Raw genomic sequence first — 27,940 nt, 5'->3', positions numbered from 1 at the left:
CTTTCTGTGAAAATTTTACGTCTTCCATGAGAATTTACCTTCGTATAAACTCGTCTCCTCTTTTATACTGAGGATATAATGTTCTAAATGTTTTTTAAAAAATAACAAGTACCCTTTAAAACATATCTATACATAGATACATTTAAGATACACAAGGCTAATAATTTTTAAATAAGCCCTAAGCTTCTTCCAAACCTTTAGTTGCATTTTTATGATCTATAGAATGATGAAATCATACCTTCAGATCTGACTTATTAATGATTCTCTGGTAAAACATATAAGAAATATACAAATAATGATTGTGGTCGAAATTAAAGTCAACAAGCCTTTGCATGAAAGTGAAATAGTCTAATCAGTAAACTGGAAGCTGATGATCTTTATGGGAAAAAAAAAAAAAGAAAAAAATCTCTTTATAGTTGCTGTCACTTTTAGCAGACAGTAAGAAAAAAACAACTCACATTAGTGTAACCTTGGGACCTGATCATCCTTTTTCAACTGAATTTATTCAGTGCATTTCTGTTCCTCAGCGTCTTGTCTCCGAGCATCGCTTTGCTCATCATTGTTAAAAGCCTCAGTCCGGAGGTGATCCCTTTATTATATTTTGATCATCTGTAGATAAAATGTCAAGCACAAGTGATGTGACAAAAGCAAATGATATCAATGTTAGAACATGATAAAAAACAACAAAGTCCTCTTACCTTACTGAGCCTACATATATGTACTCTCCTAAATAGATTCTACTGTAAAGTGTTTTTCTTTCTTTTTAAAATTAATTATTCTTATTGAAATACTTATTAACCAACTAACCAGGGAACTGCATGTCAGTAATGCCTCAAGGAATATTTCTTATTGGGGTGATGGAGGCTTGGAGTTGGGATTGGATATGATGCTATCATACCCCTCCCCCCTCAGCCCCATGAGAGGGGTGAAGGCTGCCTCTCTCTCTAGTAGCCCCTTGAGGTTAGCTTAGAGCAGCACTTCTGCTTTGGAAGAGGCTGTAAGCCCTCTGGGCTACAGGAATATGCTGTTTTTAATAAGAACCTTGCACAAGACAGTAGCTATGATTCGGAGTCTATTTTCTCCCCTCTACCACTCTTGAAATGGAACAGATCACAAGGTGATTGAATACTTAATGCCAAACTGGTTCTGAGCATTAGAAATCACTAAGAACATCAAACTCATAAGTTAGACTTTTAAAATAATGGCTTGATTAAGATGCTTTGGGCTGCATCCTTCGCTTTATGCTCTGGGAGTGTCACTCTGTTGCCTTGCCAGACAAGAAGGGTGGAAATGTGAGAATTACATGTGGGTTGCTGACGTCACTGTCCTCCCCTCTGGCTTAGCAATCATCCACCCTGTTATTTAGTGTCATCTTTTCTCTAGAACAAAGTTTAGAACTCACACGGAGTCAGCCTATAAATATTAATGTGCCATCTCTGAAAAAGGGATAAGGTGCAGATGGGGGAAGAAAGGGAAGGATTTTTGGCGAAGTCTGTAAGTGCAGCAAATTTGGAGGTCACGGTCTATGACTTCCACTTTCAGAGTTCACTTTAGATGGTGACTAAAGTAAAAAAAAAAAGATATAGCCTCTATTTCGCTCTTTGCTATGCTCTCTGCCTTCAATCAGTTAACCACTGAAAGAGTTTGCCTTTTTGAAAAATGTGTCATTTAACTCAACTTGTGTGAAAGTTATGAGCTGAGTACATCTGCTCATTGTGTTACCTTGAAAACTGAAATGCAAATGTTAGTTGCTCATTTGTGTTTGACTCCTTGCAACCCCTCAGACTGTACTCCGCCAGGCTCCTCTGTCCATGGAATTCTCCAGGCAAGAATACTGGAGCAGGTAGCCATTCCCTTCTCTTAAGAGATTTTCCCAACCTAGGGATTGAACCCTGGTCTCCTGCATTGCAGGAAGATTCTTTGCTGTCTGAGCCACCAGGGGCCCCCCTACCTTAAAAGCACTAGCTTAAATTCCATCGCTCATCACCTTTAACAAACGTTTTGCAATCTCACAATACGCACACTGATTTGCATTGAGTGAATGTTATGTTCTACCACACTGTCCACTACATTCCGATGAAAGTGGAAATGCCTGAGACTTATAGCCACCATGCAATGAGGTGGGCTTTGACTTGGATTGCCTTTTGCTTAGAAAAATAAGAAACAGGAGAACTAGGTATCTATAGAGGATATTAGGCAATTTTTCATCCCTATCCCCAAGAATATATGGCTCTTCAACATAAAGCAAATGAAGAGATAAAGAAGAGTTCATTGGCTTTTCAGAGGAGCTTCGTTATTGACCTAAAGTATTAATAGTGCAGAGGGTGGCGGTGTTGAGGGACAGAGAACAAAGCCGTAGAGCACAAACAAGCAAGAAGAGAATGTTTGATTTCAGCTTGACTAAAGAGCCTTGTACTTTAGCCTAAGAAACTGAAGCTGGGCAATTAAAATAGAGACAGAGAAGTTATGGGAACTGAAAGTCTTAACTCTGAGCAACCAAAGAGGGGACAGAACGATTGAAAAAGCAAAAGCACTGACTTCTAGGAAAACTTGATTCCTGCGGAACTGACTGCAAGTCCCAAACCCAGAAATAACTTCAGCTAAACTGTTTTCAGTTCCAGACTCAAATAGCTAAGCTTTGTTTGTTGGTCAGATTTGACGACTAATGTACAACATGGGCCCATTATTAATTTTTTAAAGGATAGTATTCATGTCAGCGTGCAAATGTATTAGAAGCCAGAAAAAGTGACATATCATATTTCATCTGCACTCCTTAGTATCAGATAAGTCAGTTAAGTTTAGTTGAGTTGCTCAGTCTTGTTCGACTCTTTGCAACACCATGGAATGCCGCACGCCAGGCTTCCCTGTCCATTACCAACACCAGGAGATTGCTCAAACTCATGTCCATCGAGTCGGTGGTGCCATCCAACCATCTCATCTGCTGTCTTCCCCTTCTCCTCCTGCCTTCAATCTTTGCCAGCATCTGGGTCTTTACAAATGAGTCAGTTCTTCGTACCAGTGACCAAAGTATTGGAGTTTCAGTTTCAGCATCAGTCCTTCCAATAAATGTTCAGGACTGATTTCCTTTAGGATTGACTGGTTTGGTCTCCTTGCAGTCCAAGGGACTCTCAAGAGTTTTCTCTAATACCACAGTTCAAAAGCATCAATTCTTCGGTGCTCAGCTTTCTTTATAGTTCAACTCTCACATTCATACATGACTACTAGAAAAACCATAGCTTTGACTAGACAGACCTTTGTTGGCAATATTATGTCTCTGCTTTTAATATGCTATTTAGGTTTGTCATAGCTTTTCTTCCAAGGAGCAAGTGTCTTAATTTCATGGCTACATTCACCATTTGCAGTGATCTTGGAACATAAAAAAGTAAAGTCTGTAACTGTTTCCATTGTTTCCCCATCTATTTGCCATGAAGTGATGGGACTGGATGCCATGATCTTCATTTTTTGAATGTTGAGTTTTAAACAAGCTTTTTCACTCTCCTCTTTCACTTTCATCAGGAGGCTCTTTACTTCCCCTTCGCTTTCTGCCATGAGGGTGCTGTCATCTGCATATCTGAGGTTATTGATATTTCTCCTGGCAATCTTGATTCCAGCTTGTGCTTTATCCAGCCCAGCATTTTGCATAATGTACTCTGCATATAAATTAAATAAGCAGGATGACAATATACAGCCTTGACATACTCCTTTCCCAATCTGGAACCAGTCTGTTGTTCCATATCCAGTTCTAACAGTTTCTCCTTGACCTGCATACAGATTTCTTAGGAGGCAGGTAAAGTGTTCTGGTATTCCCATCTCTTGAAGAATTTTCCACAGTTTGTTGTGATCTACAGAAAGACATTGACGTAGTCAATAGAGCAGAAATAGATGTTTTTCTGGAACTCTCTTGCTTTTTTGATGATTCAACAGATGTTGGCAATTTGATCTCTGGTTCTTCTGCCTTTCCTAAATCTAGCTTGAACATCTGGAAGTTCACAGTTCACATATTATTGAAGCCTGACTTGGAGAATTTTGAGCATTACTTTGCTAGCATATGAAATGAGTGCAATTGTGCGGTAGTTGGAACATTCTTTGGCATTGCCTTTCTTTGGGATTGGAATGAAAAGTGACCTTTTCCAATCCTGTGGCCACTGCTGAGTTTTCCAAATTTGCTGGCATATTGAGTGAAGCACTTTCACAGCATCATCTTTTAGGATTTGAAATAACTCAAATGGAAATCCATTACCTCCACTAGCTTTGCTTGTAGTGATGCTTCCTAAGGCCCATGTGACTTTGCATACCAGGATGTCTGGCTCTAGGTGAGTGATCATGCCATAATGGTTATCTGGGTCATGAAGATCTTTTTGTATAGCTCTTCTGTGTATTCTTGCCACCTCTTCTTAATATCTTCTGCTTCTGTTAGGTGCCTACCATTTCTGTCCTTTATTGAGCCCATCTTTGCATGAAATATTCCCTTTGTATCTCTAATTTTCTTGATGAGATCTCTGGTCTTTCCCATTCTGTTGTTTTCCTCTATTTCTTTGCATTGATCACTGAGGAAGGCTTTCTTATCTCTCCTTGGTATTCTTTGGAATGCTGCATTCAGATGGATATATCTTTCCTTTTCTCCTTTGCCTTTTGCTTATCTTCTTTTCACAGCTATTTGTAAGGCCTCCTCAGACAACCATTTTGCCTCCTCAGACAACCATTTTGCCTTTTTTGTGTTTATTTTTCCGAGGGATGGTCTTGATCACTGCCTCCTGTACAATGTCACAAACCTCCATCCATAGTTCTTCATGCACTGTCTATCAGATCTAATTCCTTGAATCTATTTGTCACTTCCACTGTATAATTGTGAGGGATTTGATTTAGGTCATACCTGAATGGTCTAGTGGTTTTCCTACTTTCTTCAATTTAAGTCTGAATTTGACAATAAAGAGTTCATGATCTGAGCCACAGTCAGCTCCCAGTCTTGTTTTTGCTGACTGTATAGAGCTTCTCCATCTTTGGCTGCAAAGAATATAATCAATCTGATTTTGGTGTTGACCATCTGGTGATGTCCTTGTGTAGAGTCTTCTCTTGTGTTGTTGGAAGAGGGTGTTTGCTATGACGAGTGTGTTCTCTTGGCAAAACTCTTGTTAACTTTTGCCCTGCTTCTCTTTGTACTCCAAGACCAAATTTGCCTGTTACTCCAGATATTACTTGATTCCCACTTTGCATTCCAGTCCCTGATGATGAAAAAGATATCTTTTTTGGGTGTTAGTTCTAGAAGGTCTTGTAGGTCTTCATAGAACCATTCAACTTCAGCTTCTTCAGCATTGGGGCATAGACTTGGTTTACTGTGACATTGATTGGTTTTCCTTGGAAACGAACAGAGATCAGTCTGTAGTTTTTGAGATTGCACCCAAGTACTGCAGTTCGGACTCTTTTGTTGACTATGAGGGCTACTCCATTTCTTCTAAGGGATTCTTGCCCACAGTAGTAGACACAATGGTCATCTGAATTAAATTCTCCCATTCCAGTCCATTTTAGTTTACTGCTTCCTAAAATGTTGATGTTCACTCTTGTCATCTCCTATTTGACCATCCCTAATTTACCTTGATTCATGGACCTAACGTTCCAGGTTCCTATGCAATATTGCTCTTTACAGCTTCAGACTTTACTTCCATCACCAGTGACATCCACAACTGGGCATTGTTTTCATTTTGGCTCTGTCTCTTCGGCTCCATCTTTTCATTCTTTCTGGAGTTATTTCTCTACTCTTCTCCAGTAGCATATTGGGCACCTACCGACCTGGGGAGTTCATCTTTCAGTGTCCTGTCTTTTTGCCTTTTCATACTGTTCATGGGGTTCTCAAAGCAAGAATACTAAAGTGGTTTGCCATTCCCTTCTCCAGTGGACCATGTTTTGTCAGAACCCTCCACCATGACTCATATATCTTGGGTGGCCCTACACAGCATGGCTCATAGTTTCATTGAGTTAGAAAGTGCTGTGGTCCCTGTGATCAGTTTAATTAGTTTTCTGTGACTGTGACTTTCATTCTGTCATAGTGAATCAGATAAGCTGGATAAGCTATAAGTCTGAGGTCACTGAGAACTCAATTGTCATCTCTTTTTCAGCCCTGAATTCCTTTATGCCTATATTTCAATAATAAAAAAATTTTAAACTATAATAATGTACATATGTGAAAAGTACCTTCTTCTTTAAAAGATATTTCTGAATTAACAAGTAGAAGCTAAAATATATATATACCTTAAGCACTCATTGGAAAAGACCCTGATGCTGGGAAAGATTGAAGGCAAAAGAAGAAGGAGGGCAGCAGAGGGTGAGATGATTGATGGTGTCACTGACTCAATGGACATGAACTTGAGCAAACTCCGGATATAGTGGAGGACAGAGAAGCCAGGCGTGCTGCAGTCCATGGGGTTGCAGAGAGTAGTCCATAGAGTCACAGAGACTTAGGACTGAACAACAACAGCAACAAAGCACCGGATGCATTTTATCATTCCTTGAATTAATGTGGTGTGGGCAGGGGTGTAGGGATTGCCCAGGTTAGTCAGATCGTCCCTAAATCCAGAAGACTCAAAGAGGTTCATTACTGTTTTCCTGAAACTAAAATTGAACACAGTTACTAAAACTGATGTTTCACGGAAGCATCATTGCGTGTTTAACAGTTGCCTACTATATACTTATTTATGAAGGTCATTCTTGAGTAGTTCTAATATCAGTGGAATCACAGTAGAGAGAAATGGCCAGCTCTCATTGTCTGCATGCTCCACCATTGCCTTAAAAGATATTGAGACCAGCAGACAAATGAAGTTACACTGATCCAACAGATCTGCCACCGAGAGCTTTCTATTATATTCCTACCTCAGATATTGTACCACCATTAAATTCACACATTCACATCCTGGGAATCAAGCCAGCCTGACACTGAACTTGGGCTAAAATAAATCTACTGTATTAGTTTTGGGGAAAGTGATTAAGCTCTATGGATTCAAGATCAGTTCTATTTTTCAAGCAGTCAAAAAGCAAATAAACCCTAATGTAAGAGACAAAATGAGAAGAAGCCTGGCAGAGATAAAATCGAATCACAGAGGGAGACTAGCCGCCATAAGACATGATCTGAGCCAGGAAACGACACAAGGGCATTGTGTGTCGTTGGTTTTGTTTCTTTTTTTTTAATCTGCTAACAGCAACATTTTTTTTTTAAGTCATTTAAGGAGACTGTCCATCACAAAGGCATAATTTTAATCAGAATTCTTGCAACGTTTCTCAAATTCCTAAAGGCAATCAGCTCTACTCAAATTAGTAACTCAGATAAATCACCATTAATTAGCTAATATAAGCCAGCAGGTGGTTTTGAGCCCAGAGACATTCCCTGGTTATTTAAATTATGTATACTACACCACAGTAAAGAAAGTAAGTAAAAGGGAGCAAAGAGACACGTCTATTAAAAAAAAAATCTGTTTAGAAATAATACTCAACTAAAATCTCCTGCAACTTTCACATCTTACCCAGAGGAATACAAGGCAGCCTTGACCCCTGGCTCAAAAAAATATCATTCACCAACAGCCAGCTCTCATTTCAACACTAATTATGTATGCGATGTACAAAGTATGCGTTGGAGCTTACTTGAATATATTTGTTCTAGAAAGATTACCAATTACTAAAGAATAGGACAGGAAGAATTGTTTTTCATGCATAATTTGTGACATAAGAGAATCTTCTTCATAATCTTTATGCCCTGGTGTTCTTTAATTGACCTACTCTAATTCATGTAATTGAGGGTTATTTCCTAGACTACAAAATGAGAAAGAGGCACAGCATAGCTACTAACCGTCTAAGATTGTCTTTGCAATGGGAATGGTATATAGAAGATGATAGTTTGTATTGAAAATTCCATTATCCGTATATCCGTATGGATCCATATATCCATAATTCCCTTATCCAAAATAATGTTAGACTTCAGATACCTAATTTTATTCTGTTCTGTAAATGATGCCCATTTGTCCATGTATTATTTCAAACTTCATATCTGTGATGTCTACTTAATAGAACTCCTAAAACTTGAGCATGAGAAAATTAGTAGACATCTGAACCTGACTGACACCTTCACTAAAGAAAATCAGCATCTGACTCTTTGTAAACATGAGGGGTGAATTTCAGTAACTATAATATGTTGAACCGGGAGATATACGTTTGCTTTGAGAAGACCACAAGTCTATTTGAATTGAAGCTTCCAGAAATAATCTAGCTCCTGGGATAGGCTGGACTTGGGTCTGGATCATTCTCTGAGCTACTTTTGGACCTGTGATGCAGAACCTTATATGTTAATCTCAGTTATCCCTGGATGGGGGCAGAAACCACACCAACCTATGAAATTGGGGAAGCGAGGAACGGTCCCCTCTAGCATTCTCTAAATATACTTTGATCTCAGTGGGGGAGGGAAAGAGACAACAACCCAACAACAACAAATAAAAATCACCTGAAAGTAGTATTTTTCATTTAAACTAAAATTATCTGGAAAATACTGGTAAACCATTATTTTATTGTGTTCTAATATTTGCCACAGGATCAAATGAAAGGGAAAATCATGACTGATTTCCTCAAGTTAGAGTTCACTATCAGACAGCATAATTGCTTCCCAAATACAAATAGCTAATGGCATATTGTTACGGCAGTTGGAAAATTGTCCCCAGTATACTTGAACTTCATGACATTTTTAGCACCCCCCTTTATAATACAACTCGCCATCATTTTTTGAGCACGCTAACAAGTCCTGCATGGTGGAGCAGCCCCGGATAGTTCAGAGCAGCAAGTGCTGGCTTGTTGCTGGTTTCATGTAACCATGCCCTTTGATACCTTTTTTTTTAAGTTTGTAATAATGCTGTGACTACTGCTGTTCACAAATATTTTATTTATAAAATCTATCCTCCCCTAGGGCTGGTACAGAGGATCTACAAGCTGAAGGCTAGTCTATAAACTCCACTCACTCTAGGAGACTGAGCTTCTTTCTCCAACATCAATCGCTGAGCTGGGTATTTAGACAAGAGTAAACTAGCTGTGCTTCCCAGTCGCAACAGAGAAAGCAAAGCATCTCTTTGCAAATAGGTTTCCCTGTTGTAGCATGCCGTAGACTAAACACATTTAGAAAAATACCCTGTGAATAGCAGGACCTTGTCTTTCAGTGGGAGTGCTGGAGGCCAGTGCTAAAGGCAACAGCAAACCCAAAAACCAAATGCCTTTTTAAAAACCTATCACCATCTCTAGATAAACATTTGAATAATAACCCTTAGGGACTTCATACTATTGACACGTGACCATGTCATTCCAGAGGTTATTGAAAACACTGGTACAACATGAGTTAAGGTCAGGTGGGTAGAAGGGAACTACATTTTGTACCAGTAGACCTGGGGTCTCAAGAGCACAGAGATTGTTCCTATCAGCTCTCATTTACGTGAACTTCCATCCATGGAGTATTAAGCATGACTATAGTCAATGGTGGCTCAGTCGGTAAAGAATCTGCCTGCCTATGCAGAAGATCTGAGTTCTGATCCCTGGGTCAGGAAGATCCCCTGGAGTAGGAAATGGTAAGCCATTCCAGTATTCTCGCCTGGGAAATCCCATGGGGAGAGGAGTCCTGGTGGGCTACAGTCCATGGGGACGCAAAGAGTGGGATACACCTGAGCAACTAAACCACCATAGTTACTACTAAACTATGAGCTGTATTTCAGACTTCAGTTAAATTTTATTTAATAGCTAAAACAGGAAGAAAAAGGCATTCTTCATCTCCTCTCTCGATTTCCTAGCCAAGCTTTATTTACTGCAGCCAACAGAGAACATGGCCATGGCCAACCCCTGGAGGTCAGCACCCTGTGACACCCACGGCCAGGCCCGGTTCCATGACCTGGATGCTCTTCCTGCCTGCCTGCATGTCTCTTCCCCCTTTTGCATCCTGGAGGCACTGGTTTTTTTCCAACAAGTTTCCGCTTTCTCTTAGTTAGCTCAGAGTGCCCCATGCCCTTTTTTCTCTAGGCTCTTGCCTCATTTTGGTCCACCAGTTTCTGCCCCCATCTGTCTCAGATCCTTCATCTAATATCCCCAACCAAATATGGCAGGAGCTTGATCAAAATCGGTGATAGTCCAACACCTATACCAGATATCTGGGTGTTAATGTTCAGCATTGTTTTCTCTCTGTTTTGTTTTGTTTTTATTTTCACGCTACACAGCATATGGAATCTTAGTCCCCTTACCAGGGATCGAACCCATGTCCCTTGCATTGGGAGCTCAGAGTCTTAACCACTGGACGTCCAAGGAAGTCCCTTCTCTCTGGTTCTTGATCTATTGATGATGAAAGGGAACCTCTCTCCACTTTCTTCTTAATATTTTACTCCTAAAATATTATAGGGCTGGGGGATTACTCCCCATCTTCACCTCTAAAACTTCCCCACAGGGAGTAGGCCGCTAGTCAGTCACTCGTCAAACTTGAATACAAACCTATAAGCCAGACATTTTCTAGACCCTGGAAGCAGAATATGAATAAAATACAAACCCTGCCGTCAGAGAGCTCACATGCAGACCCCCGGTGGGGGCACTGAGGCACTCACACCGTGGGGAGCGCTGAGAGCCCGCCACCTGCCCATCAGAGATGGTTGGTGGGTCTGCACACCGGAGCTCAGGGAGTGATTCAGTAACTGGGCTCCACCCTTTGTGGGACTAGAGTGTATGCAAGACAGCTTGGGTGGTTTAATAGGCATTTACTCCATCAGATCCAAACTGAGGAACCTCTAGATTCTACCTCTGCTCTTGGCTACCTATTCACTCTTCATTTCTCTCCTCTTCCTCCCCGCTACTCCCCCTCCTTCCTTCCCTCCATCTCTCACTTGCTCGCTCGCTCTCACGCATACACACCAAACACCCACTCTGCATGGGAGCCATCTAGAAAAGGCTGCCTTCATTTGAGGTACAGAGAAGCAGCAACCAGATATGTTATTAATCATACAGACATAGAGGTATTTCAGAGGATTATCAAGGATATCCATACTCATTCCTTTCCCCTCTTTGCTCCCCTCAAAGCCATGCTGGCAACACTCTTCCTTATTGATAAATAAGCCACTCTTATCAATAAGCCACTCTTCCTTATTGATAAATCAAGTCTGGGTGACTTGGGTTTGCGGGCACCTGCTCCTCATAGTGAATGGATGCTCTAAATGCCCCCATTACAAAGCTCGGTCTGCTCCTTTGATGAACGGTTCCATGTGAGGGAAGCTCTCACAGTGCCATTTGTAGTTCTTTCCTTTCAATCAATCCCAGATATAAAGGATGCACACTCCCCTGATGGACCAATTCAATAACGGAGCCGCCTCCCCCTTTATGGGACAATGCAGATGAAATGCTCTGTCAATTTAAACTGCTAGACAAATCTTAATTTTTCCAAAGCTAAGTGAGGGGCAAAATGCCCAGCAGAAGGAAATCAAACTATAATCATCCTCAAAGAAGATGTATTTATGACCCCTGAACTGACACTTGAAGGAAACTGATGGGCTAAAGATATATGAGTGAAATTGGACTAAGTATTTCTCTGGGTACCATAAAACTGAAGGGCGTCTTATACCCCATGTTTTGTTGTCTCTAAGACATGAAAAGGAAAAAAAAAAAATAACCCAGAAAAGGCAGTCTGGCCATGCTGCTTGCTCACTGTTGAACTCTCTAAACCATCTACCTCTAATTCAACCTGACACTGCTAATTCTGGCATTAGAGTTTGAAACGAAAATCAATATCTGTTTTGAGCTTGAAAACAGAGCGACTGTACCTTGTGTAGAGCATGGGCCAGGCACTTATTTTCAGTGATCTGTAAGGAAGGTAATAGAAATTTTCCAATTTGGAGTATTGAAAAGGCTTATCCAGATGAAATCTGATTGTCTTAAAAGTCACTGTGAACTGGGTTCTTTCAGTGCTCTTAAGGCCTCTTATAAAATGCTTTTCAAGCTTCCTTGCATGTTTTCCTTTTTAAAAACCCATGTTCCTGAGCATGCTTCCCACATGAGATTTGGAGACTTTGCCTGCCTCTCCTGCTAGGACAAAAGGTCTCCGACTAATGCAGGTGGAGAGTGAAAGGCTCCAGACCAGAAGACTGATTTATCCTGTGCTGTCAGGCTGAGAACTCACCGACTGCTTTTGCTGAAAAGAAAACTCCTGTCTGCGGAGTTTATTTTGCATTGTGTTCTCTATTATCTACACTTGTTTTCTATTACATTCTAATCTCTTCGAAGAAAATTAGATCACTAAAAGATATTTTACAGAAGGTAGGCTGCTCTAATCTAACCGTTACTTCCATCTCGTCCTCTGATCAACTATTTTGTTTGTACATAGGAAGTAAGAGGAAGAAGGAAGTGAAAGGACAAGGGAGGATGAGAGAAAGGAAGGAGGGAAGAAGGTAGGAAAGTTAGTTCACACTGATGTGTCTAAACAAAAAATTTTTTAGTGTTTTGAAATATTTCTTGTTTAAGATTTTTTTTAATGTGGACCATTTTGAAAGTCTTTATTGAATTTGTTACAGTATTATTTCTGCTTTACACTTCGGTTTTTTGGCCATGAGGCATATGGGAATCCACCAGGGATTCAACCCACATCCTCTGCATGGGAAGCACAGAGTCTTAGTCACTGGATCACAGGGAGGTTCCTTTTATTTCTAATTATTAGATATATTTGCTATATATACTGAATTCTATACCATCCGAGCTGCAAAGATTGCAAGAATTCTCTCCTCCTAGAAAGAGAGAAGTATGGGGAGAATCGTTGAATGCCCCTATATAGAGAATTATCTAGTAACTCCAGCAATATATGCTCTATTGCTATTCCAAAAGGGACACAGATAAATTTTTTTTTCAACCAAAATGTCACATTCCTTACTATTCCATATCTGATCTTAAGTTTTAACTTGAGCCTCCACACACACCCATTAATACTTAGATAGCATCCTTTCCACAAATGCTCTATGAAGGAAAATGTAGATGGTCGAGAGTAAAAGTGCCTTCCATGCCCAGATACTTTCTTGAGGAGTAATACTATTGACAGCTTAGTATGCGTCCTCCCAGGCATGTTTCTAGGCAGCTGAGTTCCTGGTCTTGCTTTTTCTTTGTTTTGTCTTATTTTGAAGTGTAATTGACCTAGAACATTCTGTAAATCCTGGTGCACAACAAAGTGGTTTGATATTTCTCTGCATTTCAAAATGATCAACACCATAAGTCTACTTACCATCTGTCACCTTACAAAGCTGCTACAATGTTACTGGTTTTATTCCCCATGCTATACATTTTATCCATGTGACTCATTTATTTTGTAACTATAAGTCTGTACCTCTTAATCTCCTTCATCTATTTCACTCATCCCGTCAACCTCCTTACCTCTGGCAAACACCTATTTGTTCTCTGTATCTGTGAGTCTGTTTCTGCTTTTTTATGTTTGTTCATTTATTTTGTTTTTAGATTATACATACAGGTGAAATAAAATGGTATTTGTCTTTCCTCTTCTGACTCACTTCACATAACATAATACCCTCTAGGTTTATCCATGTTGCTGCAAATGGTAAGATTTCACTATTTTCTATAGCTGAGTAATATTCCATTGTATATATGTATCACATCTTCTTTATCCATTTATTTATCAGTGGACACTTAGGTTGCTTCCATATCTTGGCTGTTGTAAATAATGCTGCAGTGAACATAGGGGTGCATATATCCATTCAAATCATTGTTTTTGTTTTCTTTAGAAAAATACCCAAAAGTAGAATTGCTGAATCCCACACAGTAGTTTTCATTTTTTGAGGAACCTCCATAGTGTTTTGCATAATGGTTTTAACAGTTTACATTCCTACCAAGAATGCATGAAAATTTCTTTTCCTCCACATGCTTAGGACTTATTTGTTTTCTTTTTGATAATAACCATTCTAATTAATGTGAGGTGGTATCTCACACTTGCAGTTCCTTGATGATTTCTTACGTTGAGCATCTTTTCATATGTCTGTTAGTTATCTGTGAGTCTTCTTTGAGAAAAGGTCTGTTCAGGTCCTCTGATCATTTTTAATTGGAATTTTTTTATGGTAAATTGCATGAGTTCTTTTATAGTTTGAATATTATCAGATATGTCATTTGCAAATTTCTTCTACCATTCAGTAGGCTACCTTTTAATTTTGTTAAGAGTTTTCTTGGCATGCAAAAACTTTTTAGTTTGATGTAGCCCATTTGTTTATTTTTGCTTTTGTTTTCCTTGCCTGAGGAGACATATCAAAAAAAAAAAAACATTACTATGATCAGTGTCTAAGAGAGTACTGCCTATGCTTTCTTCTAGGAGTTTTAAGGTTCAGGTCTTACACTCAAGTTTTAAATACATTTTGAATTTATTTTTGCACATGGTGTGAGAAAGTAATACAATTTGACTCTTTTACATGTAGCTGTCCAGTTTTCCCAACACAGTTTTTTGAAGAAACTGTATATTCTTGCTTCTTTTGACATAGATTAATTGACCATATAAAAGTGTGTTTATTTCTGGTTTTTCTTTTCTGTTCCATTGATCTATGTGTCTGTTTCTGTGCCAGTACCATACTGTTTTGATGATGGTAGCTTTGTAGTATAGTTTGGAACCAGAGCGTGTGATACTTCTAACTGTGTTGTTCTTCCTCAAGATTTTTTGGCTATTTAGCATCTATTGTGTTTCCATGCAAATTTTAAAATTATTTGTTCTAGTTCAATGAAAAATATCATTAGTATTTTGATGGGGTTTGTATTGAATCTATAGAATGCCTTGTGCTATATAGTCATGTTAACATTATTAATTCTCCCAGTCCATGAGCACAGTATATCTTTCCATTTGTTTGATCATTTGCAATTTTTTTATTAATGTCTTAAGGTTTGTCCACTTGAAGAAACAACCCATGGACTGTAGCCTGCTAGGCTCCTCCGTCCATGGCATTTTCCAGGCAAGAATACTGGAGTGGATTGCCATTTCCTTCTCCAGGGGCTCTTCCCAACCCAGGGATTGAACCCAGGTTTCCTGTGTTGCAGACAGACTCTTTACCATCTGAACAATCAGGGGAGCTCCTCTGGAGAATCCCATGGACAGAGGAGTCTGGCAGGCTACAGTCCATAGGGTTGCAAGAGTCAGACATGACTCAGTGACTAAACCACCACCACCACCAAGGTTTTCCACATACAGGTCTTTCACCTCCTTGGTTAGATTTATTCTTTTTGATGCAAAATTGTAAATGGAAGTGTTTTCTTAATTTCTCTTTCTGATACCTCATTGTTAGTGTATAGAAATGCAACATATTTGCATATTAATTTGTATCCTACAGTTTTACTGAATTCAGGTTTCCTGCACCAGCGTCCTCAAGGTATAACGAACTCCCCAGAGGGTCCTTGCTGCCTCCTGTCTCTCCCGGAGGCACTCCAAGGCCAGCAAGGGGGTCTGACTCAGCATCTTTTCTAATCACTGCCTCTGCCTTAGGTCTCAGCGCTTGGGAGATTCTGCAGGAACCCCTTAAGAGCAGAGTCTCTGTTGCCCACAGCCCTGTGGCTCTCCTGAACTCAAGCCCTGATGGCCTCCAAAGCCGGGTGTTCTGGGGGCCTGTATTCTGGTACAGTGCCAACAGGCTGGAGCACCCACTACCGGGCTCCTTGGGGAGAACCTCTGCATGAAAAAAAAATACCTCACTGATAATGTAAAAGAGATGGCAGTGGTCTCAGAAGCAAATGTCTATGTACCCTGGAAAGCCATAATATTATGTTTACATGCTAATAACAGCCTGGCTTGTTCAAATATTACCTGAAAATCATCAGTGTAATATTTCCTCCAACTCCTATTTGACACCTTGAGAAAGCCACTCTGGAAGACATTTTTGGTAGGCATCTGTCATTCTCAAGATGAAAACCAGTGATTTAAACAATAAGTTATCCATACTCTAGCTAGATAACATAATACATAAAATAGGGTAAGTAAATAGATTCTATTTAAATAATAAGTCTAATAATCCTTTAAAATATGCCTCTTAAAGTCCATTAAGTATTAAGATATTATTTTTTCAAGGAAAATATATTTGAAATTAGGTCTATGACTGCCATTATTTCATGCAAGCTCATGAATTTTTGTAATTGTGATATATATCATACTTACAGAAGTGTGTAAAACATATATATTTCATCCAAATGTTCATGTATTAATCAAAACATGATGCTAAATTCTATAGCATGTCAAATCCATATTAAGTGAGAATGTTCAGAATTTACCTTAAATTGTTAGAATAAATCATTATCAGTTTTTAGATCTATTCACTCACCCATTCAAAAATTTATTATTGAATAGATGCTGTAAGTGTTGTAAAGATCTCTAAGTTAGGATTCTTACCTTCAAGAAGTTTTCATTTTGCTAGAGGATACAAGATACTTCCACATGATTTTTTTTTTCAAATAACTATGAGAGATAACTCTGTCTTCATGAGTGGATTCGTGGAAGAGTTGAGCTTGAGGAATGAGCTTGATTCTTTGTCCCAGTGGGTCAGGAAGATCCCCTGGTGTAGAAAATGGTAACCCACTCCAGTATTCCTGCCTGGAAAATTCCATGCCTGGTGGTCAACAGTCTATGGGGCCACAAAGAGCTGGAAGCAACTGAGCAACTAAGCACACATGTGCATGCACACACACACACACACACACACACACACACACACACACACACACACACACACGGACAGGGGAATAGAAGAAAATAAGTCTCAATGATTAGTGGAGGCTTCCCGGATGGCTCAGTGGTAAAGAATTCACCTGCCAGTGCAGGAGATGCAGGAAACACAGATTCGGTCTCTGTGTTGAGAAGATCCCCTGGAGCAGGAAATGACAACCCACTCCAGTATTCTTGCCTGGAAAATTCCATGGACAGAGGAGCCTGATGGGCTATGTCCATGGGGTCACAAGGAGTCTGATGTGAATGAGCAGCCAAGCAGTAGGCACAATAACGAAGGTGTATGGATCTCCTTAGAACATAAATAAATAAACAGTGGAACAGCATGAACAAAGAACAGAGATAAAAAGAAAAAAATTGTTTGGGAAATGGCAAGGAGCCCAGCTTACCTAAACTTACTGTGTCTATGGGAAAATGATGGAAGAGAAAGGGGAGATGGATTGAGATAGAGAACAGTGAAAAGTTTGGACTTGTGTTTTAGTCACTGGGAAGCTTCTCAAAGTTTTTAATGCAAAGGTTGGATGGACCTGGAGATTATCCTCCTAAGTGAGTCAGGCAGAGAAAAACAAATACCATATAATATCACTTATATTAAAATCTAAAATATGACACAAATAAACTTATCTACAAAACAGAAACAGACTTGTAGACATAGAGAACAGACTTGTGGTTGCTGAGAGGAAGGGGAGGTGAGAGGCTGAGGTTAGTAGATACAAATTATTATACATAGAATACCCATTATTATAGAATATATACATAGAATATATATATATACCTAAAATATATATACATAGAATATAGGCAATATATGCAATATATACATATACATACAATATATGCATAGAATACCCATTATTATTATTATACATAGAATACCCAAACAAGGTCCTGCCATATAGCACAGGGAATTATCTCACTACCCTATAATAAACCATAATGGAAAAGAATATGAAATATATATATATAACTGAATCATTTTGCTGTACACCAGAAATTAACACAACATTGTAAATCAACTATACTTCAATAAAATAAAATAAAAGTTTTAAGTTTTTATGCAAGGGTCAAATGAATAAAACATCCCTCTAGGAAGATTAGCCCAGGAATAGAATATTAGATGAATACTGGGGGCAAGAAAGAGAGAAGCCAGAGAGACCAGTTAAGAGAGTAGTATAATAGATCAGGTAATAGAGGCTAAAGTAAAGTGGAAATCTTGAAAATGCAGAGGGAGAGCTAGTAAAAATCTTCATGTTAAAGTACTTTAACTTACACTTTTTCTTCTTGAAATAATCATAATTTGTATAGTTTGTTTCAGGCATTTAGCTAGGTGCCAAGGCTAAAGAGATAAAATACGGATCCTCTTTTCAAATATTCAATATAATAAAAAGCAATAGTAACATTTCAATCCTATAAAAGTATTCACAATTGAATTCTACCAGACTTTTAAGGAATAGATAGCTCCAATGCTATTTAAACTTTTCAAGGTTACAGGAAAAAAAGGAAGCATCCAATTATTTTTGTGAAACCAGTGTAAGACTTAATACGAAAATTAAGCAAAGCCCTAAAAGAGATAAGTAATTATAGACCAATCTCATTTTCAAACAATACTACAAAATCTTGAATAAGCAGAATCAAGTAAACTATTAAAAGAATACCATGCCATGACCAACTGAGGTTTCTAACAGGAGCGTGAAGACAGCCCATATTAGGAGATCTGTTAATATAACTCACTGCAACTGGGATGAGCATGGCCTTCCCTCAGACCCCACTATAAGAGTGAAGACGGATCCCAGGGCTCCCCTATTCATCCAGAGATCAGATATTGGATAATGTCACTTCATTTCTCCTTCCACGTCAAAGTTGGCCTGCATAGAGACAGCAGCCGATCTCTGTGAGCTCCAGGCAAAACCCCTTGCATCGGCCCAGTCTCCCAGCTCTGCCCCCACAATCTGCAGGCTATCAGGAGGAATCCCATTCTGTCAGTGATGACAAAAAATCCTGATCTCCCAAAACTGTTCTCCCATAAGGTTTTGTATATATCCATTTGTCCCCAATCCTAATTCTCTTCAAACCCTGAAATCTTTCATTGAGTCCTCAGAAACCCACAGTCAGAAAAGCAACACCCACCACCTTTTCTCCCAGTATTCTTTTTGCTGCTTGTGCTAACTGATACCTGGCTGTCTTCCCAAGATATCACCTTCTCTGCTGTGTTCTCAAGGGATGGCAGTCTTCTCCTCCATATCCTTGGGACCTTTGAGCCTAAAGATGTGATGAGTAACCTTGACCTTACTGCTACTTTTTGCAGGCTAAAACCCTACCTGTAAACCTCTAGTATCCTCTTATGGTTTGCAGTCGTCTGTCTCCATGTCTCTCCTTTTCACCCCTTGAAGCTTTCAGCTCCGCGTTCATTGTTACCACACATAATGATCTTCGAGCATTTTCTCCTCTCCTTTTCTTAGCCTCCTCTACTTCAGTGACCTTGTCATTCATCTTATCTTAGCTACTCCTTCCTGTCATTAAACCTAGACCTTTTTAATAGTGAAAACTGCACTGCCTTCAGAAACTCAGTTTCAAAAATCCCACTATCTTCTGCCCCTCCACTTTGCTTCACATAATAAATATACAGAGAAAGAAACAGGAAGGAGGCAGGGCACAGCCTTTAAAAGAATGACGTAGCCATTGAGGACGTGACAAAAACTGGTTAGAATCAACCAGGTTCAAGATGGCAGACAAGGCAACCTCCGCTGGAGCATTATTGATTTATTTTTTTAGTTGGAGTATAACCGCATTACAATATTGTGTTAGTTTCTGCTGGGTAATGAAGTGAGTCAGCTATGTGTATTCATATACCCCCTCTCTCTTGAATGTCCCTCCCGTCCTCCACATCCCGCCCCTCTAGGTCATCTCAGAGCACTGAACTGCATTCCCTGTGCTATGTGGCAGCCTCCCACCAGCTCTCTGTTTTAGACATGGTGGTGTGTATAAGTCAATCCTACTCTCCCAATTTGTCTCACCCTCCCCTCCCCCCACTGTCTCCCCATGTCCCTTATCTACATTTGCATCTCTACTCCTCTTCTCCAAACAGTAACTCTATACCATCTTTCTAGATTCCATGCACATTATTAATGTATGATATTTGTTTTTCTGACTTACTTCACTCTTTATGACAGACTCTAGGTCTGTCCACATCACTGCAAATGACCCAATTGCATTCCTTTTTGTGGCTAAATAATATTCCATTGTATGTATATACCACATCTTTTTTATCCATTCATCTGTCAGTGGACATCTAGGTTACTTCCATGTCCTGGCTATTGTAAATAGTGCTGTAGTTAACAAAGCACTGACAAAGAATTACTCTCCAAAATATACAAGCAACTCATGCAGCTCAATATCAAAACATACAAGCAACAACCCAATCAAAAAATGGGTGGAAGGCCTAAATAGATATTTCTCTAAAAAAGACATACAGATGGCCAGTGAAGACATGAAAAGATGCTCAGTATTGCTCATTATTAGAGAAATGCAGATCATAACTACAAAGATGTATCACTTCACACCAGTCAGAATGGCCATCATCAAAAAATCTACAAACAATAAATGCTGGAGAGTGTGTGGAGAAAAGGGAACCCTCTCACACTGTTAGTGGGAATGTAAATTGTTGTAAATTGTTGTGAATGTAATTCACAACCACTATGAATTAAACTGTGGAGGTTCCTTAAAAAACTAAAAAAAAAAAAATATCGCTTCTCAGCCTTTTGGCTAAGATCAAGTGTAAAAAACTAAAAGTAGAACTACCATATGACCTACGAATCCCACTATTGGGCACATACCCTGAGAAAACCATAATTCAGAAATGGTGCATGTATTCCTCTAGACCTGAGCCTCACCACACACTCATTGTAATAAATCAGAATGCTAAGTAATACACTCACAGGTGCCGTGACATTTCTGAGGCTAATCCTAAAAGGCCAAAAAGTGAGCAGCGATCCAGTTCCTGGAAATCTCTGCCCCTTTCTCAAAACAGTTGGAATAATCCTCCCACCCATCCACCTATGAAATTACCCAACTTATATAAAAGAGACAAAAGATGGATTGCAGACTTTAAGCTGCTTAAAGACAGAGGAATAAAAGTTAAGTTAATAAACTGGGGAAACAGGTAAAAGTACTAGAATTTCCCTGTGAGACTTAAAGCTTGACAATGTAGAGATGTTAGTTTGGGGGAAGAAGTCTACCAGCATCAAGTTGAAAGCAAGAGCAGGAAATGCTGACACTCGGGATCAAAGTTAAGGTTGACATTGCTGGAAACTTGATGAGAGCAACTTAAGTCTGTGATCCATCCCTTACCTCTCTGTCTTCTGAGTACTTGCCTGGTAAAACCATTACATTAACAACTGAACTCTCTGCCTACCTCCTATTTATATCTTTACCACAGAATGTCACTGCAGAAAAATATACAGCCAAGTGGTTGGCCTCATTTTAAATTCATGATCACTAACCTCAAGTGGGCCCTTAATGCTAACCCTGATCACTATATTCCCTGAGTTCATTCTCTCTTCCCTAGACAGTTACGTCACATTTTGTCCCCTTTACCCAAACCTCCAACACTTTCTTGTCCATCCTCACTCTCAATTGATGACCCTATTTCTTATTTCATTAAAAAAAAGTCAAAAGAATACTTCAGTGAAATATCATCACGTCTACTCATTCACTGACATCTCTGCTCAGTGTACATTCTCTCCTTTTACTGAGGATTGACTGTTAAGCTCCTAGCCTAGGCCAACCTGTCCACCTGGGTACTATGTCTCATCCATTCTCATTTTCTCAAAGCCATTACCTCCAACCATTCTCCCCTCCCTCTCCATCTGCATCAAATGGCCTGTAGATCATTCTTATCAGTATATGAACATACGGTAATTTCTCTCATCTTTAAAAAAAAGTCTTTTGACCTCACAGCTTCTCACCAGTTACTGTACCATTTCTCTATTCCACTTTATCACAATTTAAAGAATCATCTATGTTAGTTGTCTGTAATTACTGTCTTCCCATTTGCTCCTGAACCCTTGTTTCTGTCCCACCTTCTACCAAGATTGCTCTTCTCCAGCTCGTCAATGCATTTCACATTGCAAACCCAGTCGTCATTTCTCAGCCCTCCTCATCTTATCTGACCTATCAGCAACCCTGAGCAGGGTTGATTACTCCCACTCTCTCTTTAAATATTCTTCTCAGTGGCTTACCTTACTGGCTCCTGCTTCCTCCCTAGCCACTCCTTCTCAGCCTCCTTTGCTTATTCCACCTAATCTACCTGATCTTTAAATGTTAGAGTAACCCATGGCTCAAGCTTTCGTTTCTTCTCTTTTCTGTTTGCACTCATTCTCTTATTGATCTCATCCAGTTTCATGGCTTTAGTATTATTTATTCACTACTAATGCTCAAATTTATGTATGCTGCCTGGAGCCCTCCCCTGAATTCTGGGCTTCTGTACACAAATTCCTCCTTGACATCTTCACTTGGATATCTAGCAGACATTTCAAATTTGGAAAGTGCAAAGCCATCCTCTCATCACTTAACTTCACATGAGCCCAAAGAGTGCCCCCTAGGCTTTCAGGCCTCAGTTAATGAATGCTTCACTTTGCAGGCGTGCTCATCTGCCTCAGTCTGGCTGACTCTTGGTGACCCTATGGACTGTAGCCCACCAGGTTCCTCTGTCCATGGGGTTGTCCATGGACAAGAATACTGGAGCGGGTTTCCATGCCCTCCTCCAGGGGATCTTCCGACTCAGGGATCGAACCCACATCTGTTAACGTCCACTGCACTGGCAGGCCGGTTCTTTACCCTAGTGCCACCGGGGAAGCCCATTCATGTACAGATTTAAACGTGAGTGTCATCCTTAGTCTCCTCACATCCACATCAAGTCTGCCAACAAATCCTGCTCCTGAAAAATGTACCCAGTATCATGTAATGTCTTATGATCTCCCTGCTACCAGCAAGGCCCAAGCCATCCTATACCTTGCTTGGACTGTTAAAATAGCTTCCTGTACAGTCTGCTCGACAGTTTTCAGAGTTATCCTTTTAAAATGAAGTTCGATTACATCACTTCTCTGCTTAAAGTCCCTCCAAACGATTTCCCATCTCACATGGAGAACAAGCTAAGGCGCCCACAGTGGCCCGTGAGACCACGCATGATCTGGCCCTCTGTCACCTCTCTGATCATCTTCCTACTGCCCTCACTGACCTGGGCTTCTCTTCCTCTCCCCATATGGGGACCGCACCAGGCATGCCTCCACACCAGGACCTTCGTCTTTGCTTGTGCGGTGCTGCTTCAGGATATTCCCAAAGCTTGTTTCCCTTAGAATTTTAGTCGGATGTCATCAGGTCATGCTTTTTTAACTGGAGGATGATCGCTTTATAACGTTGTGTTAGTTCCCGCTGCGCAGCAACCTGAGTCAGCTGTGTCTCCCCAGATGGATCTGGACCTCCCTCCCACCCACTGGTCATACTGTAGAACCTGCAAACCACCCCCCACACACACATATACATTCCCTACAGGTATACACTTTGCTTCCCCTGTAGCATATATTATCATCTGACATAACATGTTTTATTTATTTACTGTCTGTCTTTAACCTCTAGAGATATAAACTCCATGACAAGATTCTTTTCCATTTTCTTTCCTCAGTGTTGTATCCCCAAAACTTAGAACATAGACACATTATATGTCTCACCAATTTGCTGAATGCATGAACAACTGAAGAGAAAGATCACTTGATTATTCCAATGGAGCTCACAATACATTTAATAAAATTCATTATCTATGATAGAAATGATTCCATTAAAGACAATAATAACATAAAGATACTCACTATCAGGGCTATCTTTTAACCTTGTCATAGGAAAAAAAAAGAAGATATAGGAACTAGAAAAGGATGAGAAAAGTGCATGCTTATTTATGTAGATATAATCATTTAATTGAAAAACCAAGGAAAAGCAAATGAAAATCCTTATAAACAACAGAACTTGATAACTAGATACAAAATTGATATGTAAAAATAAATAGTCTTCTAAACTTCTGCTTAAATGTAGAAAGCTAGAAAGAATGTCATTCTCATCCTTACAGCAACAGCAAAGTTACAAAATCTGCAAAATAAATTTTTCTTGAGCTCACTAGAGACCTGAGATCACAGGGCAACCAACCAAACTCTACAACCAGAAGAGGAGAACTAGCAATGTGCCTTTATAAAAATAAAGTAGTACTACATGACAACATACCAAAAACAAGTTTTTTTAAAAAAATGTTTTGAAATGAACCTGGGGAAAAAATCTGTAAATATCACAAAGATTTCATCTCTTTTATAAAAAGAGATCATAAATCAGGAAGCCAAAGACCAATAACTCCAGTTTTTAATGAAGAAAAAAAAAAGGATATGGAGAGTTTACTGAAAGGTGAATTTTAAAATTGTGTAAAATTTTAAAAAGTGAAAAAATGCTGATCTTTACTCATGATAAGAAAAATGTGAATGAAAAGTATTGGAAGAAATGTTTAGCTCTCAAATTGGCAAGTCTGATAATGCAATATGTTTGGTGAGCATGTGATGGTACAGTTATATCCCATGTATTACTGATAAAAGACTAAATGCAACCCCTAGGGAGAGTAGTCTGGCAGTTATAGAAATTTAAAGTGCACACAGCTTTGACCCATAATTCTATGTTTACTCAATACATTCATTCTTTCATTTGCTTGTTCATTCTTTCACCTATTTACTAAACATCTCTATGTGCTAAGCATTGTCTGAGACACTGGAGATACAGCAGCAAATAAAACAAAGTCTCCACTCATGCAACTTATTCACTAGAGGGGAATCTAGACAGCTGCAAACATAAGCATATAACATGACATAATACATTATAATGTAATATGCAGTAAAATATGATATCTCTATCCCACTGTGTATGAACAGAGAGTGATGGAATAGGACAATTCTACTTTAGATAGAATGGATAAAGAAGGCCTTTCAGAGGAGGTAACATTTCAGGAGAGACCTGGTTAAAGTAAGGCAGTGAACAGAAGCATCTCTTGGTCCAGACTGAAGGAAGAACAAACACAAAAGCCTTACAAATGCCTGAGTATTGATTTACAGTATTATAACTATCAAAGGTTGCAAACAATTTAAATGTTCAACAAGGCATTTAGTGACTGGTTAAATTATGGTGCATCTATAGGTGAGACACTGTTACACTATTAGCAATGAATGAAGCAACTCCATTTGTACTAAAAAATAATAGTCAAGAGAATGAGAAGACTAGCTGCAGACTGGGAGGAAATATTTGCAAAAAACACTTCTGATAAAGAACCTTATTCAAAATATCCAAAGAACTCTTAAAACTCAACAATAAGAAAAGAAACAACCTAGTTTTAAAAAAAGCCAGAGATCTGGAGATACACGTCACCAAATATCATATGATATTTGTGTCTCTGTGTCTGACTTAATTCACCTAGTATGGACAATCTCTAGGCCCATCCATGTGGCTACAAGTAGCATTATTTTGTTCTTTTTAGTGGTTGAGTAATATTCCATTGTGTATATGTACTACATCTTCTTTATTCCTCCATCAATAGACATTTACAGTTTCATGTTTTGGCTATTGTAAATAGTGCTGCAGTGAACATTGGAGTGTGTTTATCTTTTCAAATTACGGTTTTCTCTGGCTATACACCCAGGAGTGGGATTGTTACGCCCAGGAGTGGGATTGTTGGGTCATGTAGTAGTTTTATTTTTAGTTTCTTAAAGAACCTCCATACAGTTCTCCATAGTAGCTGTACCAATTTACATTCCCTACCACAGTATAGGAGGGTCACCTTCTCTCCACATCCTCTCCAGCATTATCTCATCTGTTAAATAAGAAAATAGATCAGCATGAGTGACAGAGAGCTGAGATATGAGGGCAAAGTTGTGTCAGAGAAGTTTTTTAAATAGGTGGTTTAGATGTAAAGCTACAAGGGACTCTACTCAAATTATTATGTAACTCACTTGACATTCCCAGCACAGATGATGAAATGCTGCAAGATGCAGGAACAGATTCACACAACTTTAAACTGCATGAAGTATTTGGTTTTTACTCCCAGTTTCTTAAATAAAAATTGCAGTGAATATATATATGTATACATACATATACTTTGTACCTATATTATACATATTTTAATATATTTATATTATATTCATTTATATATTCCTATTATTTATATATTAAATATAAATTAAATATTAATTATATATTGTATATATACTTATAAATTTGATGTGGCCATTTTTAAAATTTGATATGGTCCTATCACTGAAATTATAATTTTATATTTTTCTTCAACTTAATTCATTCTTAATGGGATTAACCATAAAAAATAATCCTTTTCCAGTAATTTTTGTCATCTGAATATGTATTGTCATCATTTTTATATCTTCTCATTCATTAAAACATAATTTTTGTATTGTCTTTCCATGTATAAATTGTCAATTTTGAAATATGGTACTTTTTCTTTCCCCCAGCCACAGTGCAAGAGAGCCAAAGAAGGTAAACTTGAAAGGAGAGGGTTATTTGTGTAGTAAGGGAAAACAGTCCTCCAATTCTGCCATCTTCCGCTTTTCTCTCCTCTATGCCTAATGCAAGTACATAACTGAAATGCACAAAAGTGACTCCATATCCTCTTTGCTCTTTAAAACAATGGAATCCATAAAAATTAAGATACTTTGTGTAGCTTAAACCTTCTTTCATTAAAGTAAAAGTGTTAGTCACTCAGTCATATCTGACTGTTTACAACCCCATGAACTATAACTTCTGTCCACAGAATTCTACAGGCAAGAATGCTGGAGTGGGTTGCCATTCCCTTCTCCTGACCCAGGGATTGAACCTGTGTCTCCTGTATTGCAAACAGTTTCTTTACTGTCTGAGCCACCAGGGAAAATAAACAGATTTTAAATAAGTGAGTTTTTTTCTTATATACAAAACAGAAATGAACCCACAGACATAGAAAACTTATGGTTACCAGAGGGGAAAGGGGAAAAGGATAAGTTAGGAGGTTGGGATTAACATATACATACTACCGTATATAAAATAGATAACCAACAGGAACCTAATGTATATCATGGGGAGCCATATTCAGTATTTTGCAATAACCTACAAGGGAAAATAACCTGGGGAAAATGTACACATGTATAACTGAACACAGCATTGTAAACCATCCACACTTCAATTTAAAAAATGAGTATAATGCTCCCCTCCGGAAAATAAGTAGTTCTTTCAGATTTAACTGTTTTATATTATTTTTAGCAACTATGCATAAAGATCCCTTTTCTTCTCTGAAGCACTTCAGATATATTAACTAAGAATTTAGACTTTTTCTGCTTTTCTAGAAAGATGAGCAAATAATATGTTTAAGAAGAAAGCAAGTTCTTTAAAACTGAGCACTTCTTATGTATTCATTAAAGAGTTATCTATAGATCTTGCTGGAGAACTTTTTTCTAATTAACTGGCTTTTCAGACCAATAGTTTTGTCTTTATATTTTGTGCTCTCACCTGAACTTTGAAGGGCAGACATAAGTCATGTATTCTGCTTTTCAGTAGATATTTATTGGTCATCTACTTTGTGCCAAGCAATGCTTTATTATATCACACTTTTTCAGTATAAGCAGAGTTGAGATTTTTTTAATTAAAGTATATCTGATTTACAATGTTGTGTTAATTTCTGCTGTATAGCAAATTGATTCAGTTATACATATATATTCTTCATTATGCTTTATCACAGGGTATTGAATATAGTTCCCTATGCTATACAGTGAGCCTTGTTTATCCATTCTGTATATAATAGTTCACATCTGCCAATCCCCAAATCCCAGCCCATCCTCCCTCACTCCGCCTCAGCAACCAGAAGTCTGTTCTCTATGTCTATGAGTCTGCTTCTGTTTTGTAGGTAAGTTCACGTGTGTCACATTTTAGATTCCACATGTAAGTATGTCATATGATATTTGTATTTCTCTATCTAACTTATTTCACTCAGTATGACACTCTCTAGGTCCATCCACATTACTACAGACAGCATTAATCCTTTTTATGGCTGAGTAATATTCCGTTGTACATCTGTATTGCATCTTCTTTATCCATTTCTCTGGCAATGATATGTTGCATTTTTTAAAAAATGTATCGAAGTTTAGTTGA

The 27,940-nt window shown here is 38.7% G+C and overlaps 1 protein-coding gene across 2 annotated transcripts in view; it reads left to right on the top strand.

Moving 5' to 3' along the window:
* Positions 1-27,940, top strand: part of TTC29 (tetratricopeptide repeat domain 29) — a 272,924-nt gene that overhangs the window by 229,529 nt on the left and 15,455 nt on the right. The window lies entirely within an intron of this gene.

Source organism: Muntiacus reevesi, chromosome 13 (assembly GCF_963930625.1).
Source record: "Muntiacus reevesi chromosome 13, mMunRee1.1, whole genome shotgun sequence".
Taxonomy (NCBI): Eukaryota; Metazoa; Chordata; class Mammalia; order Artiodactyla; family Cervidae; genus Muntiacus; species Muntiacus reevesi.
This window is presented reverse-complemented; position numbering and strand designations above follow the sequence as displayed.